Source organism: Rhineura floridana, chromosome 7, assembly GCF_030035675.1.
Source record: "Rhineura floridana isolate rRhiFlo1 chromosome 7, rRhiFlo1.hap2, whole genome shotgun sequence".
Classification (NCBI taxonomy): domain Eukaryota; kingdom Metazoa; phylum Chordata; class Lepidosauria; order Squamata; family Rhineuridae; genus Rhineura; species Rhineura floridana.
Window position 1 is genome coordinate 56,643,030 of NC_084486.1, and position 21,259 is coordinate 56,664,288.

Below are 21,259 nucleotides of genomic sequence, written 5' to 3' on the forward strand. Positions count from 1 at the left end.
TGTCAGATGGTTTAGACACTGGTGGACTGTCAGGAGTGACACACACCTAAGGATGTTGTACTTGATTATACTTGTGTTCAAAATGAAAACATTTAAACATACTTAAATTTTAAATTGCATTTGAAGTCTTTAAAATAGAGCAGTGTGAGACACCACTAAGCTTAGGGAGATTTGATTTCTGCTCACATTCAAACTATGAATGCAGGTGGTCCTTTTTGTTTATATGTGTGCATGCTTGGTTTTGCATGTTAAAAGGCAACTTTTCTACAGGAATAATTTATCTCCCTTCAGATCCATGTACACCCCAAACTAATATATAAGACATTAAAAAATTGAATTTAAATAAGACTTTTAATTCTTTACTGTCACTGTATATGTGATTGAACTATAGAATATGATTTTTCTGACCTGAGTGGTCCGGGTGATACTGAAAATAACATTCACATGTTTTCAGAACGATCGCTGCTTATTCAGTGATACAGTTTCAATATGGTAATATCTAAGGCTGCATCCTATACACACTTACAGGAGAATAAGCTCCATTTAACTCAATGGCACTTACTTCATCTGAATAAACATACATAGAGTTTGATATGTGCAATGCCATGAGGTGGCAGAATAGAAAGGAAGTGAAAGAAAATGGTTTTTTTGAATGTAAATTACAGTAGTCAGCTACAGTATGAAGGTAGCTAAAGGACATTTTTGGTAACTAATAGCATGGGATTAATTAATTAATATGTGGAGTCTATCAAAACCAACATTGCAAAGGCAACTGATTAAGCGTCAAGGCACGTAGTGTAACGGCCTGAGGGGGGGAAAAATAACCTGTTAAATGCAACTAGTTTCGGATGCCAGATGCTGGTAGCATTTTCCAAATGTAAAAACATTGCTATATACTTTGTGTTGTGCCACTTCCTGTTACAATAGTTTCCTTCTTTTCAAATTATAGCCTGCCGTATCTATTCATATTTCGAAATGGAGGGATAAAAAGGCAAATTCTGTCCCTCATCGCCCCCCTCCCCCGCTTGCACGTATTTAGAACATCTCTCTGCAGCTTATACTCATGTTTTCCAGGTGCTGGACTCCTTATACACACACAGATAGTGCAGTGTCAACAAAACTACTACAGTGACATTCCCCTCACCCGCACTACCACCCTCTCTCAATTACATGTAAGCTTTTCACTGCCAGTATAAAATACATATTGTACTCTTGTGAGATTCATTGTACTGAGGTCAGCTGGAACTTATTGTCCTTGTTGCTTCAGAACAAGACAAAACTGACATCTGTATGATTTGCTGTTAAATAATCTAAAACAGAAAAGAAACAGGGCAATATAGAAAAATAAAGCGTTAAGAAATCTTTGATTTGGATTTTTTTTTAAAAAAAGTGACCCAGATTTAAGTACATTGGCGTTACTTTGCTGTTTCTCATGTGTTCACTCTAATCATTGTACAGTTCAAAACACCAGATTTTGCATGTGTTAGAGGCACACTTGTATCCATGGTTTTCCCATATGCATCTAATTAAAGCAATGGCAGTCTTTAGTTTTACTTTGTGCTTCCCCTTTTTCAATTTAATGCATTGTTTGCATCTTTTTGAATACCGATAGACTGAGCAGATATCTAAGGATCCCAATTAAGAAAAACAGATTAGTTTACCTGACACCATCAATAAATAAAAATAAGTTAATCAGCCAAAAAGACATAATGATGGGGGCAAGGGAGTGTGGTGGGGGAAGAAAACGAATAAAAGGCATGGCATGAGATGTTTTAAAAGCCTCTCCTTTTTTTACAGTTGTGTTTTTTATGTGGGAAAATCACTAGGAAGGAGATGTGGGGCTTTCCCTAGAATGAGCTGCTGATAAATCTAATCCTGAAGGGCTGGAAATGAGGTAACAGAAATTTTGATGAAAATTATGTACATGCACTGTGACAAGCTCATAAACACTGCCACTATGATAAGTTTTCCTAGGTTTTTTTTTAAAGACCCGACACAACTGTATAAGCCCAAACTCTAATTTTTACAGCCTTGGGTTTGGAGATCTGTCATTGGGAGATATAATGGAAAGAATAATTGCTTGGTAGCTGCACAAACATGAGATGTGTTGTCAGGCTACAGTTCGGAGGCTACATCTGGCTTCAGAAATGATTGATGCTGTCTCTGTGTGCAATTTGAGACACATTTTTTTTCTTAGTGTGGCTAACATTCCTAACTCTCCTGCATCTACAGCAATTAATTCATTACTACTGGGGGGTGGGGGGGGAGAAGAAACTGTAACTTTCTCCCTTCCTCCACTTTTTTTCTTTTTAAAACTATCTTTCTAACATGATCATTCAACATTCAAGAATAGTAAGGAAAGGCAAAGCATGTGATTTCAATTTGAAATGAAAAGTCGTCTGAATAACAGAACAGCATTCTCATTTCCTAATACTCTGGTTTTTACTACTTTGCATTCAACTGTGAAAAGTCTTTTAAAACTCTGAACAGCAGTAAAACTTGAATGAATTTTTGACCCATTATTGCATAGCGGGTGCTCTTTCCAAGTTGTAGAGACTGCCAAGTTCTCCCCACCTAATATTTCCACTTTAATTGTGCCACTTGAGAAATTTACGTGCCTCAAAATATGGCATGAATCTTACGCTTATTGCAGTATCATTAGCAGCAACATTTAAGCAACATCTGTGTGCTATAGAACTAATTGAAGTAGCAGAAGTGGCAGCTGTAAATCCACAGGAAGATGGCAGTTTGCACCCAGCACTGCTGAGTTAGCTAGTAACTGTCAGCCTGTTCCTGCAATCTGCTCTCGAGTACTCTGGTACAGGCACACAGTGTCCAAAAAAATACAGCGAGTAGGCTAATGATCCTATTAACCACTTTGCTGCACCAATTTGGCTGTTTTTCCAGTTTCCTTGTTGAATTTCATTATATATTTCACCATGCCAGTAAAAAGCCCACTATGAGACATGCCTGACTTTAAACTAGCTACCTGGTCCAAATAAGTCCCGTTTTGACAAAAACACCCACCCACTTCCACTGTTATTTAAATTTATTTCCACTTAAAAAAATGATTTCCTTAAAAAAAAACCCGGAAGTATTTAATATATTTTCACCCCCCCATGAAGATGCAATGCTTTAAAAGAGTTGTTAGATAAAAAATCAGCTCTTTGTTTCTGTTTAAAACACACACACAAACACACTTTCAGCAACAGTTGTAACTGCTATTGTATCATGTGCCCTCTTTCAAAACAAGTTTTGACAATGCAACATATCCTGTGGAACTTAACTCCCATCTCCCTTCTCTCACATATTTTTATATCCTTAACATTATGTTTCTGAACATTATGTACCTCAAGACCTGGTTGTACTTACAGTGCTATCATTCCCTATGTACCTTTGTTTGCTCATATGATACTAAAGTTACTATGCCCTGTAGTCAGTGTTCAACATGAGTCTAGGAAGAGAACTACTTTCTCCACCAAATTTTTTAAAATAAAAATAAAAACAAGAACAAAAACACCAAGATCAATATGGTTGTCAAGAAGACCTTTCCAGTGTGCTGAAATCACTCTAGCCTGTATAGTCATATCCACACCATACATCTAAAGAAAATGGCCTCCTCCCCTCCCCAAAGGATCCTGGGAACTGCATTTCTTTAAAGATGCTGGGAATTGTAGCTCTGTGTCGGCACAGCACAATTCCCAGGATTCCTTAGGGGAAGGCATGCACTTTAAATGTGTGTTGTGGATGTTTCAGTGGCAAGGCAAAGCATGATGCAAAATGAGTCTCTAAGCTGGATGAACCCTTTTACAAATACAAATAGCAGCCACTTGGTGGTGGTGGGGTGATCAAGCTCAGGCCTGAAGTATTTTAAACATTTAGCCATTTATGTCCCACTTTTTCTTGATGGAGTTCAAGATGGTGTACATAATTCTCCTTGCCATTTTATCCTAACAACAACCCTGTGAAGTAGGTTAGGCTGAGAAACTGTGACTGGCTCAAAGTGAGCTTCATGGCTGAATGGGAATTTGAATCCCGGTTTCCCAGATCCTACCCCAACACTGTAACTGCTACACTACACTAGATCTCATATACAGCACATGGACCTGCGTGAGTTTTACCTCTGTGACACATGTTGTGATTGATAGGTTAGTCTTATATAAGGAAAGAACTTAATTGGTTGGCTCTCTTATTTCATGGTTTGGGAGCCACAGTGACAAATTCCTTAGAACTGCAATGGTGTCTCCAATGCTGATTTAATTATCTAGTGACTGAAGAAAAAAGGAGGATGTTTTATAAAACAATATCAAAAACAAAATCCAGTTTTATGACAGCCCTACTATTCAGTATTATTCTATGTCTCTGTTTTCCTAAGTAAAACACAAAACACCCAAATTTTTATTCAAGGTGGTAGTGGTGAGAACAGATTTAAATATGAGCATCAAGTAAAGGTCATTAGTGGCTTATAGAATACTACTGCTTCATTCTTTCTCCCCTCAGTTCAGAATGCTAAGTATCTTCAGCGCAAGCAGCAAATAAATATGCAGCCTTATTAAGGTTTACAGACTGGGTGTGATTTTGCTTTTAATTCCAACATTTTTGTTCTCTTTTGTGCTGGTGCTGGTTGGATGCACTTTCACTCTTCACTTGGCCCTTAGACAATTATGTAACTGGTATCTTTACAAGCATTCAAGTGTGCTGGAAATACACAAAAGAAGACCTCTTTCAATATATGATGACTGGTGTGTTTGCCAACAACCCAACTTCATTAGAAAATTGGCACGTCCACTCAGCTACCATGTGACACACCGTTAACCGTGGATATTTGTTGCCTTAATGCACAAGTACTCAGGGACTGAACTGATAAGGGAAAAACTCTTCCAAATCTGCTGAACTACACGCTTAGGGTGGCACAGAGTCTTACAATATTGAAAATCAATAGTCATGTCACAGTTTAAAGATCAGAGGTTTCTTGAATTAACTTTCTAGTACTAAATTACCAGCCTCTATTTTGTAAAGGCTAAAAATATATGTTTTAAATTACACAGCTATAAGATACTCATGAAAAACAAACATGATAATGAAACAAAGATAATGGCAATCAAAGAATTGTAATAGTTAATATGCCATTTAAATATTATCATTATTTCCAATTAGAAATTTGGAGATAGTTTTAAAGCAGAGGAATATTATTAAGCTCTACCAGTTTGCTAATGTGTAAAGTGGTAGAATATTATTAAGCTCTACCAGTTTGCGAATGAAGTACATTTAACAACAATATAACAGGATCCTGCAAATTCAGATAAACCTGAAATGGCTTACTAACAGATACACACATAGCACTGTGGTTTAATATTAATTTGCTGCATCCTTTATCATAGTAATTGGTACAATCCTTATAGATGCCTACTTGCCTGATTATAGTTAACTATTTTAAACATTATCATCATTCCTAATGTATAATTAGGTAATGACACAACACTTACTCAAAATTTCTGACCTTGATCATGCTACTATATATGGATACAACTGTTCACGTGGGAAAGGGGAGGAGGTCTTTTGATTTCACAAATTAATATATTTCTTGTGAATATGCTTGCAGAAGGGATAAAAACATTTCCCTTGCATTTACATTTTCACCTCATGTTTAAATAATAGTTCAAGGCCTAGACATTTCACAGGTGGTGCATGTATGTTTTGGTGGAGGTAACAATTCTCTCTCTCTCCTGTCCTAGCCCCTTCCACCTCCTTTATTTCACTCTCAGAAGTAAATCCCATTGAACTTAATAAGCATACAAATGATAAAATCTGTCATCCTCCTCCCTCCAATCCTTCCCTGAAGAGCCACCCCTAGGCACCGGGAAGCAGGGCAGTTGCCACTGGCCCCACGCTTTGGGGCCCCCCACACTTGGCGGCCACAACAGCGAGCCGCAGGGGGAGAGAGCTGCCTCCTTGAAGATCAAAGTTGTCGCCGCAGCAGACTTCCTTCTGCTGCCGTGAAGAAATGGCTCAATGCAGCGTGCTCCTGGCGGTCGCAGTAGTGAGCCGCGAGGAGAGATAGCCACGTGAAGAACAAAGCCTCAGTTGGTGGGTGAAGTAATGGCTCAGAAAAGGAGAAAGTCGCCGCCGCTATCCCCCCAGGGCAAAATGAATAGGGGGAAAAACCAAGGAGCAGAGGTGGCACAAACATCCCTGCAATCCCCAAAAATAAAGCAGGACAAAAAAGAACAGGAACAAGGGGGGTAATTTAACAACTGCCCCAACCAGCCCAAAACTATCTCAAAAGAAAATTCAAAGGGAAACAAGGAGGGGAAAACAACTGGAAGCAAAATCAAACACAACACACGCTCTCACAGCAACAGAAGTTAAACAGTAAACTATAAGGAAAACGGAAAATGCAAGGTGAAGGAAGAAGGGGGGGAAACTGGACACAAAACCAAACGAACCCTCCTGTCGACACACTCGCACACACAACTTTCACAAGTTAAACACTAAAATCATCACAGTATGTGCTGAGATAACAACTTCGGATGAAGGCAAGAATGAATAAGAAATGGATATGGAACAGGTTGACTAGAGGCCTATTCCCTGAAGTGAAGGTAACCATATTTGTATTTAATAGGTTGTTAGCCTTATATGTAAATATTATAATTACATATATTCGTAAATAAAATTTCTCTCTCTCTCTCTCTGTAAATATATATATATAGAGAGAGAAAGAATGTGTGGGAGGCAACAGTGCTTTTGTCCCGGGCCCTGCACATGCTAAGGGTGGGCCTGCCTCCCTGTGCCCCTCCTCCTTCCCCCTCTCCTCTTCTCCCCTCCTCATTCTTTCCTCCTGCCCCTCTCATCTCCCCTCCCTACTCCAGGCATCCCTCCCCCTTGGTCAGTTTCACCTATCCTAAGCATGATTGCACGGGAGTAAATCACATTGAACTCAGTGAGCATGCCAACGATCAAACCTGCCTTTTCCACCACCCCCCGCCTGCTGACTGAGGCAAGATGGTCTGAACACATAATACCAGTTCTGGCATGGCTTCATTGGCTACCAATTAGTTTCCAGGCCATGTTCAAAGCGCTGATTGTGACCTATAAAGCCTTTTGCAGTCTCAGAACTCTGATCACCTCTCCCCACATGAACCCACCGAGGCTCTGCATACATCATCTGGGGCCCTTCTCCATTCCACCCCCTCAAAGGAGACAGAAACAAAATTCAAAGTGATCTTGATAGGGTGAAGCATTGGGCTGAAAACAACAGAATGAAGTTTAACAGGGAGAAGTGCAAAGTTCTACACCTAGGAAAAAGAAATCAAATGCACAGTTATAAGTGGTGAATGGGCTTGCATGTTCCAATGAACCCTGTGAGCGATGCCGTTGGGAGTCATGTACTCCCAACAGGGTCACCCATGGCAGTAAGGTCAAAGGAGAGGAACCAGACAAAGAACAATCCAAGAAAGTCCTCAACTGCAGAACAGGCGGAGGATAACAATGTGTATGTTACAATGGCTGTGAAGGTGGATGAAGGCTGCAGCAGATAAAAGACTTCTAATCGTCATGGTATCCATGCCACTGGATCTAAGCCTTTTTCTGTCAAGATTGTGTGCTGATTGTCATGTGCCGATCTCCCCACATAAAAAAAATTCACACACAGGCGTCTTCCAAGCAAACCAAACCAAACCAAAAGTCCCATGGCAATCGACAAATGGCGACCGAGGTGGGACTGTGCTAGTCATGGACTGGCACATGGACGGTGGATACAGACTCAGTCGTCCTGGCTCAAGGACTGAGGCAGTTGAGTAGCTTGGCAGCTATATCCACGACTGAGCAGTCCTATTCAGGATCCAATCTGCTCACCTGATATGGGGAGGGGGCTAGAAAAGGTGCCCTAAACATAGTCTGCTTCATCTCTCTCCCTGACTGGATTACCGCATCCAGTGGGGTCACCACTTAGGGGTCTCAAAAGAGAATTGAATTTTGGAACATGGAATATACAGACATTGCTGGACAATACAGATAGTGAACGTCCTGAATGCAGGACTGCCATCATCGCGAGTGTCAGCTTCAGGGCTGGGGGCTGTGCAGTAACGAAGCAGCCAGCAGTTAGCTGGCAATAAATCAGTCAAGGCCAGGCAGATAACGGAGGCCAGCTGGCGGAAGAAAGGCTTGACAAACTAACCAGTAACAGTGTCCAAGAGCGTCGTCCAGGTAGGGAAGCAGAGTTCAGAAAGCCAGGGGTCCAGTCCGAAGGTCTGGAGGCTAGTAACGGCATTACACACGAGGGGTCACAACTGATGTTGTAGTCAGCAGTCTGCTACAGCCATGAACTGCCTTTTATAACAGACTCCCTAAGCCAGGTGCCCATGATTAGTCTCCCAGCTGCTCAGAGCTGCTTGTTCTTAAACGACCCGACCTCTTCCTTCATTGCTGTGCTACTCGCTGCCGTCTCCTTTCTGCAGCGGGGAGGGGAGCCTCCTGTTCATACCCAGAATCCGATTGAGGGGCTTCAGCCAGGTCCTGGACATTTTCCAGCTGGGGAAGAGCCAGAGTTGTGTACTCAGGGGTTCCACTAGTTCCTTCTCCTGGGTCTGCCAACTCTTCCTCCTCCTCCTCTGAAGGGGCCATGACAGCAAGGGAGTTGAGACATTTTTAATATTGACATAGCAGCACTCCAAGAAACTCAAAGAGCAGGAGAAGGACAACTGAAGGAAGAAAAAGGAGGTTATACCTTCTTCTGGAAAGGACTGCCTGAACAAGAACGACAAATACATGGAGTAGGCTTTGCTATTAACAATAATCTTGTGAAGCTCTTGTCAGAAGTTCCTATTGGCATTAATGAACGACTCTCAACTCTCCGGTTAAAACTTGCCAAAAACCAGCAGGTAACTATTCTAAGTGCTTATGCACCAACATTAGATGCTGATGAAGACATCAAGGAATTTTTTTATAACCAGCTGGACACCATTTTATCAGAGATACCTAAGGAGGATACAATTATCCTCTTGGGTGATTTCAATGCAAGAGTTGGGCGTGATTTCGATTTATGGCCAGAAAACATTGGGGAAGAAGGAGTTGGCAATAGCAACCTGAATGGCATTCTACTTCTGACTAAATGTGCAGAGCATAATCTTGTTATTACAAACACACTCTTTCATCAGAAAAATAAATTTAAAACATCATGGAACCACCCTCGGTCAAAACACTGGCATCTCCTGGATTACGTAATTGTCCATGCCAGAGATCGTCGTGATGTACTCCTCACTAGGGCCATGACAAGTGCTGATGACTGCTAGACAGATCACTGATTAATTCGATCCACTATGGTCGTTAATATTGTTCCTCAATGTAGGCTCCAAGGAAGAAAACCAAGGCGTAAAATGAACATCCATGCCCTTCAAGATCCTATTAAGCGAACCTGCTTTCAAACAACTCTCAAGAAACATCTACCAATGGAACTCCCTGAAAATGTCGAGGAACTCTGGATGAAACTGAAGACATCCATTATTGCAGCATGTGAACAAACTATTGGATACCAAACTAAGAAACATCAGGATCGGTTTGATGAGAATGATAGTGAGATTGAACATATCATTGACAAGAAAAGGAAATCCTTCCAGATATGGCAGAAAGACATTAACTGTGCTGCTAAGAAAAAAAATCTATGCCAGTGCAAAGGCTGAGGTCCAAAGAAGAGCAAGAGAATTTAAGAACACCTGGTGGATAAGGAAAGCTCAAGAAATCCAGCACTTTGCAGATGCTAATGATGCACGGGGATTTTTTAATGCCACAAAAGCCATCTACGGACCAACAAATTATAGTACAAATCCCTTATGTTCAATGGATGGTAGCAAACTTCTTAAGGATAAAGAGTCTATTGCACTGCGCTGCAAAGAGCATTACCATGACCTCAATCGTAACTCTATTGTGGCTGATAAGGTCTTCTCCCAAATTCCACAACAGCAAACTAGAGACGAGCTTGCAGTATCCCCTAGTTTGGATGAAGTCAGTAAAGCCATCAATCGAATGAAGAACAACAAAGCTAGTGGACCTGATGGGATTCCTGCTGAAGTCTTTAAAGAAGGTGGGCCTGAATTTACACAACAACTTCATAAGCTCATCGGAAAAATCTGGATGAGGGAGGAGATCCTGGAAGACTTTAGAGATGCCAGAATTATCACCCTTTTTAAGAAGGGTGATAGAACAGATTGTGGGAACGATTGAGGTATCTCTCTTCTTGCTACCACAGGTAAAGTCCTTGCAAGGATCCTCTCAAATCGCCTCCTGCCGATCTCAGAGGATGTCCTCCCCGAATCTCAAAAGGGTTTCCGCCTTTCCAGGGGGACAGTGGCCATGATCTTCACTGTATGACAGCTTCAAGAAAAATGCCAGGAGCAGAATCGACCTTTATATATGGCGCTTATTGATCTGACTAAGGTCTTTGACACTGTGAATCAAACTGCTCTCTGGACCATCCTTCTGAAAACCAAAATGCTCATTTACAAAGCCATTGTACTACCAACCTTACTGTATGCCTGTGAAACATGGACCATTTATAAACGCCACTCCCAACTTCTTGAAAGATTCCACCAATGCTGCCTCCGGAAAATTCTGCAAATTACTTGGGAAGACAGACGGACTAAAGTTAGTGTTTTGGAAGAAGCAAAGACTACCAGTGTTGAAACAATGATCCTTCAACATCAACTTCACTGGACCGGCCATGTTGTTCGAATGCCTAATCACCATCTTCCAAAGCAGCTACTTTACTCCCAACTTAAGGATGGAAAACGGAACATTGGTGGACAGCAAAAGAGGTTTAAAGATGTTCTTAAGCGAATCTAAAAAAATGTAATATGAACATCGACAACTGGGAAGTCTTAGTCCATGAATGTCCCAAATGGAGGTCGGCTATTATCAAAGGTGCCGTGGACTTTGAAGAAGCACGAATACAGGGCGAACAGGACAAATGAGCTAAGCGGAAGGTATGTCAAACAAATCCTCATCACAACCATCTTCCATCTGGAAACCTATGTCCTCACTGTGGGAGGCTGTGTGGATCCAGAATTGGCCTTCACAGTCACTTATGGACCCATTGTTAAAGACCTTCTCTTGGAAGACAATCTTACTCGACCACGAGTGATCGCCAATGATGGAAAAAAATGACTTGGCTTAGCAATAGTACATGCAAGAAGGATCTTGGAATTGTTGTTGATCACAAAGGTGAATATGAGCCAACAGTGTGAAGTGGCTGCAAAAAAGGCAAATGCTATTTTAGACTGCAAGTATTGTTTCCAAATCACTTAAAGTACTAGTTCCCCTCTGTTCAGCACTGGTTAGGCCTCATCTTGAGGACTGCATCCAGTTCTGGACACCGCACTTTAAGAAGGATGCAAATAAAGTGGAACAGGTTCAGAGGAGAGCAATAAGGATGACCAGGGGACTGAAAACAAAGCCCTGTGAGGAGAGACTGGGCATGTTTAGCCTTGAGAAGAGAAGACTGAAGGGAGATATGACAGGACTCTTTAAGTACTTGAAAGGTTTTCACACAGAGGAAGGCCAGGATCTCTTCTCAGTCATTCCAGAGTGCAGGACTTGGAATAAAAGGTTCAAGTTATAGGAAGCCAGATTTTGGCCGAACATTAAGAAAAACTTCCTAACTGCTCAAGCAGGATGACAATGGAACCAATTACCTAGGCAGTGGTGGGCTCTCCAACACTGGAGACATTCAAGAGGCAGCTGGACAGGCACCTGTGGGACATGCTTTAATTTGGATTCCTGCATTGAGCAAGGGGTTGGACTTGACGGCCTTATATGCCCCTACTATTCTATGATTATATTACTGGCTGCAGGAGTGGCTTAGGCTCCCCCCCTTATAGCCCTAAAGAAGTACTATAACACTTTAAGCTAGGAGAGAATGTGTGCTTAATGTGTCCCACTATAGAGTTTGCTGTTTGCATGGGATTGGACTTGATGGCCTAATAGGCTCTTTCCAGCTCTACTGTTCTCTGATTCTATAGCTGTAAAGGGTGGTGACATAAGACCAGGCCTTTTCAGTGGTGATCCTGCTTGTGGAATGCTCTCCCAGGGAAGCACTCATGGCTGCACTGTGGTGTTTTTAGGTCTCAGGCAATTTTTTTTTATTTACCCAGGTCTTTGGTTATTAATTGGGAGGGTAACTAGTTATGTCTGTGGCCTCTTTCTGTGCTCATACTTTTAAGTGGGGAGGATAGAATTTGTTCCTTTTACAGTGGAAGCTTGTTACAGCAATTATGACCATGTCCCCTGAGTAAAATATACAGTACAGCAGATCACATATCTTTTAACTCACAAGATTGGTTCCCATCCTTCCAAATAACTTTCCTCACTTCAGTGCCTGCTCCCTGTGTGGTTTCTAAGCCACTGGCAGATTGCCTTCTCTCTAAGAACCAGTACAGTACTCACTGGCTTTAACCCTTAAGGGTGAGCCTGAGCTGAAATGCAACTGGCGAAGGTTCTCCAAGTCCTTTTTGTAGGAAGGGGATGGTGGGATGCTTAGAATGCACAGAAAATGGAATGTACAGAGATGATCTCTACTGGATACACTAAGGGTTGTTCCCACCAAACTGCTGGCAGCTTGGAAACCACAAGGGGAGAATAGCGGGCACTACATAATAGCAAGCAAGCGAAAAAAAATTACACAGTGCAGGAAAAGCTCAAAATTATTAAGGGAGTAAAAAATGGTGAATCAAAAACTAGTTTATTTCAGGAGTGTGGAATTCCAGAAGGAACAATAAGAGGCTGGTTGAAAGGAAGAAAAGTTCATGCATTCATAGACAGCGTTGAGGACAAGGTAGGGCTGCAGAGAAAGAAAAACAGGCTGTCTCAGAAGAGTGACGTGGATGACTGCTTTGTGTACAAATGGTCCCTACAGAGCATTCTGAAGAAGTGCAAGTAAATGGGGTGGACATGAAAATCTGCAGTAAAATTCAATAAGCTGTTTGGCGGAGATGACACCTTCAAGGCTTCTGATGGCTGGCTTTGGAGGTGGAAAGTTCATATTTGGATCTTTCAGGTACATCTTGAAGCTGAAGCTGCATCCAGTGACACTAACACAGCAGCAGAGTATACTAAATTTCTCACCAAAGTGATAGAAGAGGGCAACTACCACAATGAACAGCTGCACAACTGTGACAAGAGAAGGTTGTTTTCCAAACTGCTGCCAGGCAAAATGCTGGATGTTATCAAGGCACCAAACAAGGCAGGCATGAAGACCCAGGACAGAGTGCCTCTGTTGCTGTGTGCCAACAAGAGAGGTAACCACAAGCTGAAGCAGTTGTGCATTGGCAAAAGTCAGAGCCCTCAGTGTTTCAAGCACATCAACATGAAATCACTGTCCATGCTCTACCACAGCAGTTCCAGCACCTGGATGATGTATAAGATGTTTGAAGAGAAGTTTGTACCATTGGTGAGATGCCACTTGCATTCAAGAAAAATGGAACAGAAAGTTCTCCTGCTGTTGGATCACTGTCCAGCTCACCCTTCAGCTGAAGTTTCCAGAGACAAGAAAATCAAAGCCCCCTTTCTCTCAAAAAATACTACTGTACTGATCCAGCCCATGGATCAAGGCATCATTCGGGCATGTAGAGCCTACTATCACAGTGACTTGCTAGCCAGTGTTGTAAACTTGCGAATTCAAATTCCAACTTTCTTGTAGGGATTAGTGCTGAAAGATGTGACATACACTATTGGCTTGGCATAGGGAAAAGTCAGTTCCATGGCCATCGCCAACTGCTGGAAAAAATGTGTTGCAAGTGAGGAGATTGTGATGAAGAGTTGCATATAGAAACATTTCCCACACAGAAAGCAGAGGCAGGGGGAATCTTGCAGCAAATGATCTGGCAGCCTGGATTGAGGTGGAAGTTCCGGTGATACAGCTCTGGAGTGCAGAGGAAATTGTGGTTTCTGTGATGAGTGGCACCGAGAGTTAGCTGGACAACAATGGTGAGGCTTCCTCTGAAGCAGCACCTAAATACAGTGCTCGAAAACATCAATGAGGTGATGAGGTAACTGGAGTGGCAGAGCGATTGTGAGCACTTTTCTACTTCATGTGAGCAGCATCAAGAGCTACGTGCTAAGAAAATGCTCTGCTCAGTTTCGCCAGACCGAAGTATCTGACTACTTCCCAAGGGAAAAGGAACCCTAAAATATAAGCACTACACCTTTAAAACCTTTAGCAAGTACTTTACCGTAGATCGCATGCCATTCTAAGTGTAGTTTTCATTATAACGCGGAACCCCTATAATGTGGGTGCATCCTTTGTCCCCCAACCCCCTCGCTGTAAGAGCTTCTACTGCAGTGGTTCTCAAACTTTTTGGTTCGCGGTGCACTGTAAAACATATAAAAATTTTCTGGCGCACTTCGTGTACAAAATTAAAAAATAATATCTTTTAAACTATGAATAAAAATAACAAACTATAGAAAACTATTACTTACCCTATACAAATGGGTTTCCTCTCATTTTTAAAATATACTTTCATAATATTTGAGGCACACCTAGCCACCTCTTAGGGCGCACCAGTGTGCCTGGGCGCACCGTTTGAGAATCACTGTTCTACTGTATATGTATTCTCGGATGAGCACTTTAAATCTTATGTTATTGCTCTTTTTATATTTAGGGATGTGGGTTTTTTTGGTTATTTTTATTATGCAAGTTGCTTTGAGACACTTTGATGTAAAAAGCAGCAAAACAACAATAATAATATAAATGGACCAGAGCTGTCAGGGGACACAAAGTAATAAGAGGGCAGGCACGGTCCCACTCTAACTCCCACACAATTATTATTCACTTGAAAGACAATGAGTGAATAAGGCTCATGTCATCCATTGTGCAAATCTACATCTGAGGAGACATGGTAAAGTACTAAGTTTATTCTTATTTGTGGCCCTTCCATTCTAAAGACTTTACTGATCTGATTTTTTAAAAATCAAATAAAAGTACACATTATTATTTAAGATATTTATATCTCCCCCTTCTAAGAGGCTCAGAATAGAAATTAAGAAATGATAGTAATAATAAAATATAGTTTAAAAAAATCACAAAACAAAAATGGCAGTGCATCAAAGTTATAGATCAGAGCAAAGCAGTAAAATATCCATTAAATTCTTGGGAAAATATCCGTCAAATGCTTCTTTTAACCTGGTGCCTAAAACCAGTAATCAAGGTGCCAGGGAACAGGTTTGTGACAACCACAGAAAAAGTTGTTACCTCCTGATCTTTGAAGCAGGGGCACCTGGGGAAAGGCATCAGGAAAAAAAACTTTTAAAACACAGGCAGTTTCATATTGGAGAAGAGAGATCTTCACATACAGTGATCTCAGGTTCTTAAGAGCTTTATAGCTTAAAACCAGTACTTTGAATTGTGCCTGGAAAGTAATTAGAAGCTGGCAAAGATATTTCAACTCAAGAGTAATGTGTTCCATTTGGTATGCCTTGGTTAATACCTTGGTTAATAACATTGCCACTGTATTTAGGAATCAATAGAAATTTTCACATATAACACATTGCAGTATCATAATCTGGACACTGCAGAACATGGATAATTACATGAAGGGTATCTTATATCTCATATTGTGAATGTGTTGCCAGTCATAGGCTTTCCTATGGCTATTATAAGAGCATATATGATTTGCATACCACTGTGTAAATCCTAGGAAAAAACATCACGTCGGAAGTAACACTAAGAATACAGAAAACAAACAAAATACATTCTTTGGCCCACAGCATGTAGCTAACCAAGATACAGATACAAAAATGTCCATTTGCTGCACAGGAAGCTTTCAGCAGATAACTGGTAATGCAAGAAATGTTCTGAAATATCTTTTCTGCCTACTCCACCGAGAAGGTTTTTGTATTCTGTGGCTTCTTATGCATCCTAGTTGATTGTTTTATTTAAAGTTATATTGGATTACATTATGTTAGTATATGTTTTTGTACCTGAAAGATCAAAACAGTTTTTTAAAAAAAAAGTTTATGAAGTTTGGAGGTTTTATTTGCTGTTGTAGGCATTTAGAACACAGTCGACATTTTCACCCTCCCTTTTTTTTGCAATCATGGAAGGCCAGATATGTTTCATTCATGAGTCTCGCAATTGCAGTCTTTCTGGAGAGCCCTAAAAACCACAAGCATTGAGATTAAATTGTGCTGCCAATATGTGAGAGAAGACACCAACACAGGTGACAAATTACCCAAATATGGAATACCTGCAGAGTGTTGCATATTGCAATTGACCTTTTAAAACTCTACTTCCCCTTGCAGTAGAACGTCTAGGAGATCCAGTTTTTTCAACTGCACTATCACTACATAAAATATCCCCAACTAATCTCAAAGTGGTGTTTAAGTGAGACAGAAAAGTAATCTAAAGAATAGGTTCTAATTTACTGACCCAACTATTACTGGAGGACTGTTATTCAAAGAAATGGAGGCAAGAATCTATGCACTGCAGGTTGATAGATAGACTTGCGGGGAGGGGAATGATGGTGCACAGGCTTATTAAGCCATATTGTACATCTGAATGTCTACTCTAATCTGCAGTTCTTAAGGGAAAGAGTCTCCCTTGAGGTGCAATGAAGCACAAACCACCCATGATTAGGAGATACATGACCTGAGGGTATTTAAAAAACAACAGCAACTTTAGAACAGACATTCCAGATTTCATTACATCAGCAATGCTGGGGTATGTTTTTAACCCTTCCTACCCATAGTGTTTTCCTGACCTAAATCTCTCCTCCTGTCCCAAGCTACTACTAGCCTACCCCAGGGTGAAAGTACAACCCCATGCTGCTGCTGTACTTCCCCCATAAGGCTAGTAAGAGTTCTGGATAAGAAGGTATTAGGGTTGCCAGGTCGTCAGTTTTCACCTGGAGACTCTGGTTTTTTTGGGTCCTCTCTGGGTCTCTGGATGAGTCACCCCAATCTCTGGACTCTCAGCTTTCATTTAAAAAGAAAAAGAAACTTTCTAGGTGGTCTGGTTCGAGAGATATTCTCTATACGTTAGCTCCCCCACAACTTCCACTAAATGAGCTGGTAGCTGGCTGCTCTGACCCCGCCCTTTCAGGTTCGTAGCCAATAAGTGAAGTCAGGATTGTGAATGACAAGGGATTTGTTGACCTCCACACAATAGCTAGAACCCATTGCAAGGCCAGAAAACTGGTTTTCTTCCTGTTTGTCTGAAAGTCTCATAAACTGAGGAAGGTTATAGCTTTCAGCAGCAGTAAAAGTCCCTTTCTCTGTGTGTGCAGATGTAGAACAAAAAATCACAGCAGGATCTTGGTAGGCAATTGTTTACTGTAAACAATTTCAGTTATGATTATAATAAAAGTTTACATGCAGGGTTTTTTAAATTACTTGCAAAAATAGCATATTATACATTTTATCTTTCAAATAATTTTTGAACAAATTTAAAAGAAGTGTACATGTAGCTTATGATGCCATTACAATGTGTTATACTTTTTCTAATTATGAGGAGACAAACAACTTTACATTTTCTTAGGCTGCTGAAGACAGCAGTTTGTCTAATTCAGTGCCTGCTTTGAAAACCTTCCGAATATGAACCTTTAATCCTATACTCACTTTTGAGTGAACATAGCAAAGGATTGTATTTTGTGTTATAAATCTTTCTCTACCTATCCAATTCTTTTTTTAAAGCAATTAGGCAGGGCTTACTTCGGTGTCACTGCTCTTTTTTTAGGAAACTAATACTGACTACTGTGCATGTTTTCATGTTTGAGTAAGCCCCTTTGAAATATTGGGACTTGCTTCTGAGAAAACATGCATAGGATTGCACAATAAATATCTTTACAGGTTGTGTAAATAATCAACATCTTTGACACTTATGCATATACACACTAACAGGCAAAAAACCTTGAGGTTTAAGAACGTACCCATAGCCAACAAATATTTCTATTAAACCTGAAAAAGCATGGAAATTGGGCAGCAATAGTGAATGCACAAGGGGAGCAGGAGACCTGACCTACTCTCTGAGATATTGTACTACCGTACAAATTTGTCAAAATGCAAACACAATTTAGGTTGGTGTTTCACAGTCCAATCCACTTCCTGTATAGCTTGGAAGAATTTGGTAACGTGCCTCTGAGCATATGGTGAGTGGTGGCAACAACTGCCATCTCCAAACATGGAGAATTACATTTTTGTGTTTGTTGGTGGTGTCCTTACTTTGCTTCTTTTCTGTGTTACTACTGTTCTTAAAGAGGATGTAACCTAGAAAATTATATTTCTCTCATTATTCATCCTAGAAATCTGTGTCAAATTTATTTTTATTAATTACAAAGCCTTTTTATTGGTCAATGTCATGTGATGGTGAAGACAGCCTTTTGTGTTTCAAACTGAGGGCTATGCTCTATTTCTATTTTGAGCGCATTAACAGTTGAATCTGAAACTGCAGTTTGATGAAATCAGTCTGATTTTACAATATGTTGCTACTTAAGCAATGACTCTAGCTGTTGGAAAAAACAAACTTGGCCTGCCCAAGATGCTTTCAGCCTGCTATGTTTAAACCATTTCATTTAAGGCAAGGTGGGCATAGTCAATTAAAAACATAAAGCACACCTAGAATTTTGCTAGAATATATTTCACGTCCCACTGTTTTATCTTGTGCAAACTGAGATACTCCTCATGTCCAATGGAGACTATTCTGCAGAATAGTGAGTGCTATTTTTCCAATATTGTTTTTGGAGGTTTTTAGTGTATATTTTGCAAAGTGGTGCTGTGCTTCACATATTCACAGTATGAGAAGCAAAAGAAAATGATTTAATATACGAAACTTCACTAAAATTGCAAAGTAAATCAAACATATTTAAAGTGAGTATCTGAGCTATATCAACTGTCTTAACGTTGTTGCTTCCTCTCTGCTAAAACAAGATCAGCCCAGCATATGTCTTGTTTCTGTTATTTGGGCTGATTGTGTTGTCGCCACTCACTATATGCTCAGAGGCACATTACCAAATTCTTCCAAGCTACACAGGAAGTGGATTGGACTGTGCAAGACCAACCCATATTGTCTTTGCATTTTGACAAATTTGTAGGGCAGTCCAATATCTCAGAGAGGAGGTCAGGTCTCCTGCTCCCCTGGTGTATTCACTATAGCTGCCCAATTTCCCTGCTTTTTAAAGTTTGACAGAGATATCAGTGGGCTATAGGTATAATTCTTAAACTGCAAGGTTTTTTGCCTGTTAGTGAATTTCTCTGCTTTTTAATCCAGGAGGTAACAAATGGGATCCTCTGCAAGTTTGCTGAGAATGGATTGATCATTTGCTTGCTTACTGAGTTCAGTGGGATTTACTCCCCTGCAATCATGCTTACGATAAGTAAAACTGACCATGGGGAGGGAGGGAGGGAGGGCTGGAGCGGGCAGAGGAAAAGGAAGAAGAGGGGAGGAAAGGAAGGGAGAGGAGAGGGGAAAGGCAGGTTTGGTCATTTGCATGTTTATTGAATTCAATGGGATTTACTCCCATGCAATCATGCTTGAAAATGAAATGGACTGCCTTCAAGTTGATTCCTACTTGTGGCGATCCTATGAATAGGGTTTTCATGGTAAGCGGTATTCAGAGGTGGTTTACCATTGCCTTCCTCTGATGCTGAGAGGGAGTGACTGGCCCAAGGTCACCCAGTGAGTTTCATGGCTGTGTGGGGATTTGAACTCTGGTCTCCCATGTCCGAGGATAGGAGCGGGAGGTTGGAGGGGAGGGGAAGGAGGGGAGGGGGAGGGGAAGGAGGGGAGAGGAGGGGGAAGGAGGAGAGAGTATGGAGGAGGGGAAAGGAAGGGGATGGGGAGGGGAAGGGATGGATGAAGGAAGGGTGAGGGAGGAGGAGGGCAGGTTTGATCATTTGCATGCTTTTTGAATTCAGTGGGATTTACTCCTGTGCAATCATGCTTAGGATTGGTGAAACTGACCTGGGGAGGAGCAGGGAGGGGGAGGAGATTGGATGGGTGGGCCCTGGGCAAAGGGGAAGCCCCTTTTCTTTCTAAAAGGAAAACACTGTGAACAGTATCATTCTTTTTCAGGGTTTCCCCTACCTTTTTATTCTACAGCAGGCACATGTAGCCTTCCACCCAAATTTAAACCAAAGCTGTCCCTGGCCACATGCACACCAGACCTTTATTTCCTTTTAGATAGTTATGGTTTCTCCTAAAGAATCCTGGGAAGTGTTGTTAGTGAAGGGTGCTGAGAGTTGCTAGGAGAAGCCCTGTTCCTCTCAGAGAGCTTCAGTCAGAGCGGCTGACTTTTAAACCACTCTGGCCACTGGAGCCCTGTCAGGGGAATAAGAGTCTCCTCTCAGCACCCTTCACAGACTACACTTCCCAGGATTCTCTGAGGGAAGCCATAACTGTCTAAAGGTCTGGCGTGGGTGTGGCCCCCTGATTAGGCAAGCCAAGCAGCTGTGAGTCTGGCTTTTAGAACACTGACAGTTGGTTCTTACTGAGCATGCCCACCATTATCATTGAGTTTAATGCTGAATTTCATAAATTAATTAAAAATCAGCCAAGTATTTTTTAACTTTTAAACTGCAGAAGATGTATGGGGCAAGGTCAGTAATAGGATTACAGGTACTCTGTGCACACGGCTGATTTTTAATTATTTTCAACAAATTATGAGAACTCTGGCAGAAAAATGTCCAAAAGGGGTCTGATTTTCTCTCTCTCTTTTTACACTTTGAACTTTTAATTCTCTCTGTTTTGTGTATAGCCATGAAAATTTAGAGGGTTGTTAAGCAAGAGTTTCTGAGTTCAGGACTGTAAGTTTTGTAAGGGTTTGTTTTGAAATGAGCTTATGGGAAGCATGAGAATGACATAGGGGGTATTTTCGATTTAACATTGTGGAATGCAGAAGTCCATGCTGACTATAGTATACAGCCACTCTTGTGGCAGTATAATTTATTCATACTATGTCCCGATAAGTATCTGATTTCACACAATGGTTGTGCATTATAATTTCCTCTATATTTTAAGTGTGCCCTTCTTCCTTGGGGTGGTCATGATCGCCCTCTGTTGTTTTCACCCTGTTAAGTAGACTTCTCCCAATACTCTGATCAAATTGAGGTACCTATGTGCGAGCTTTAAAGTTGCTGGGATTTTTTTGATTAATTTTTTTTGATTAAATTTAATTTTTTGATTAAATTTTTTTGATTAAATTGATTAAATTGGAGATCAGGTATGGCTCATTTACTCCCCTGACTAAAAAGCCAAGCACCAGAGGTTATAGTCCACACT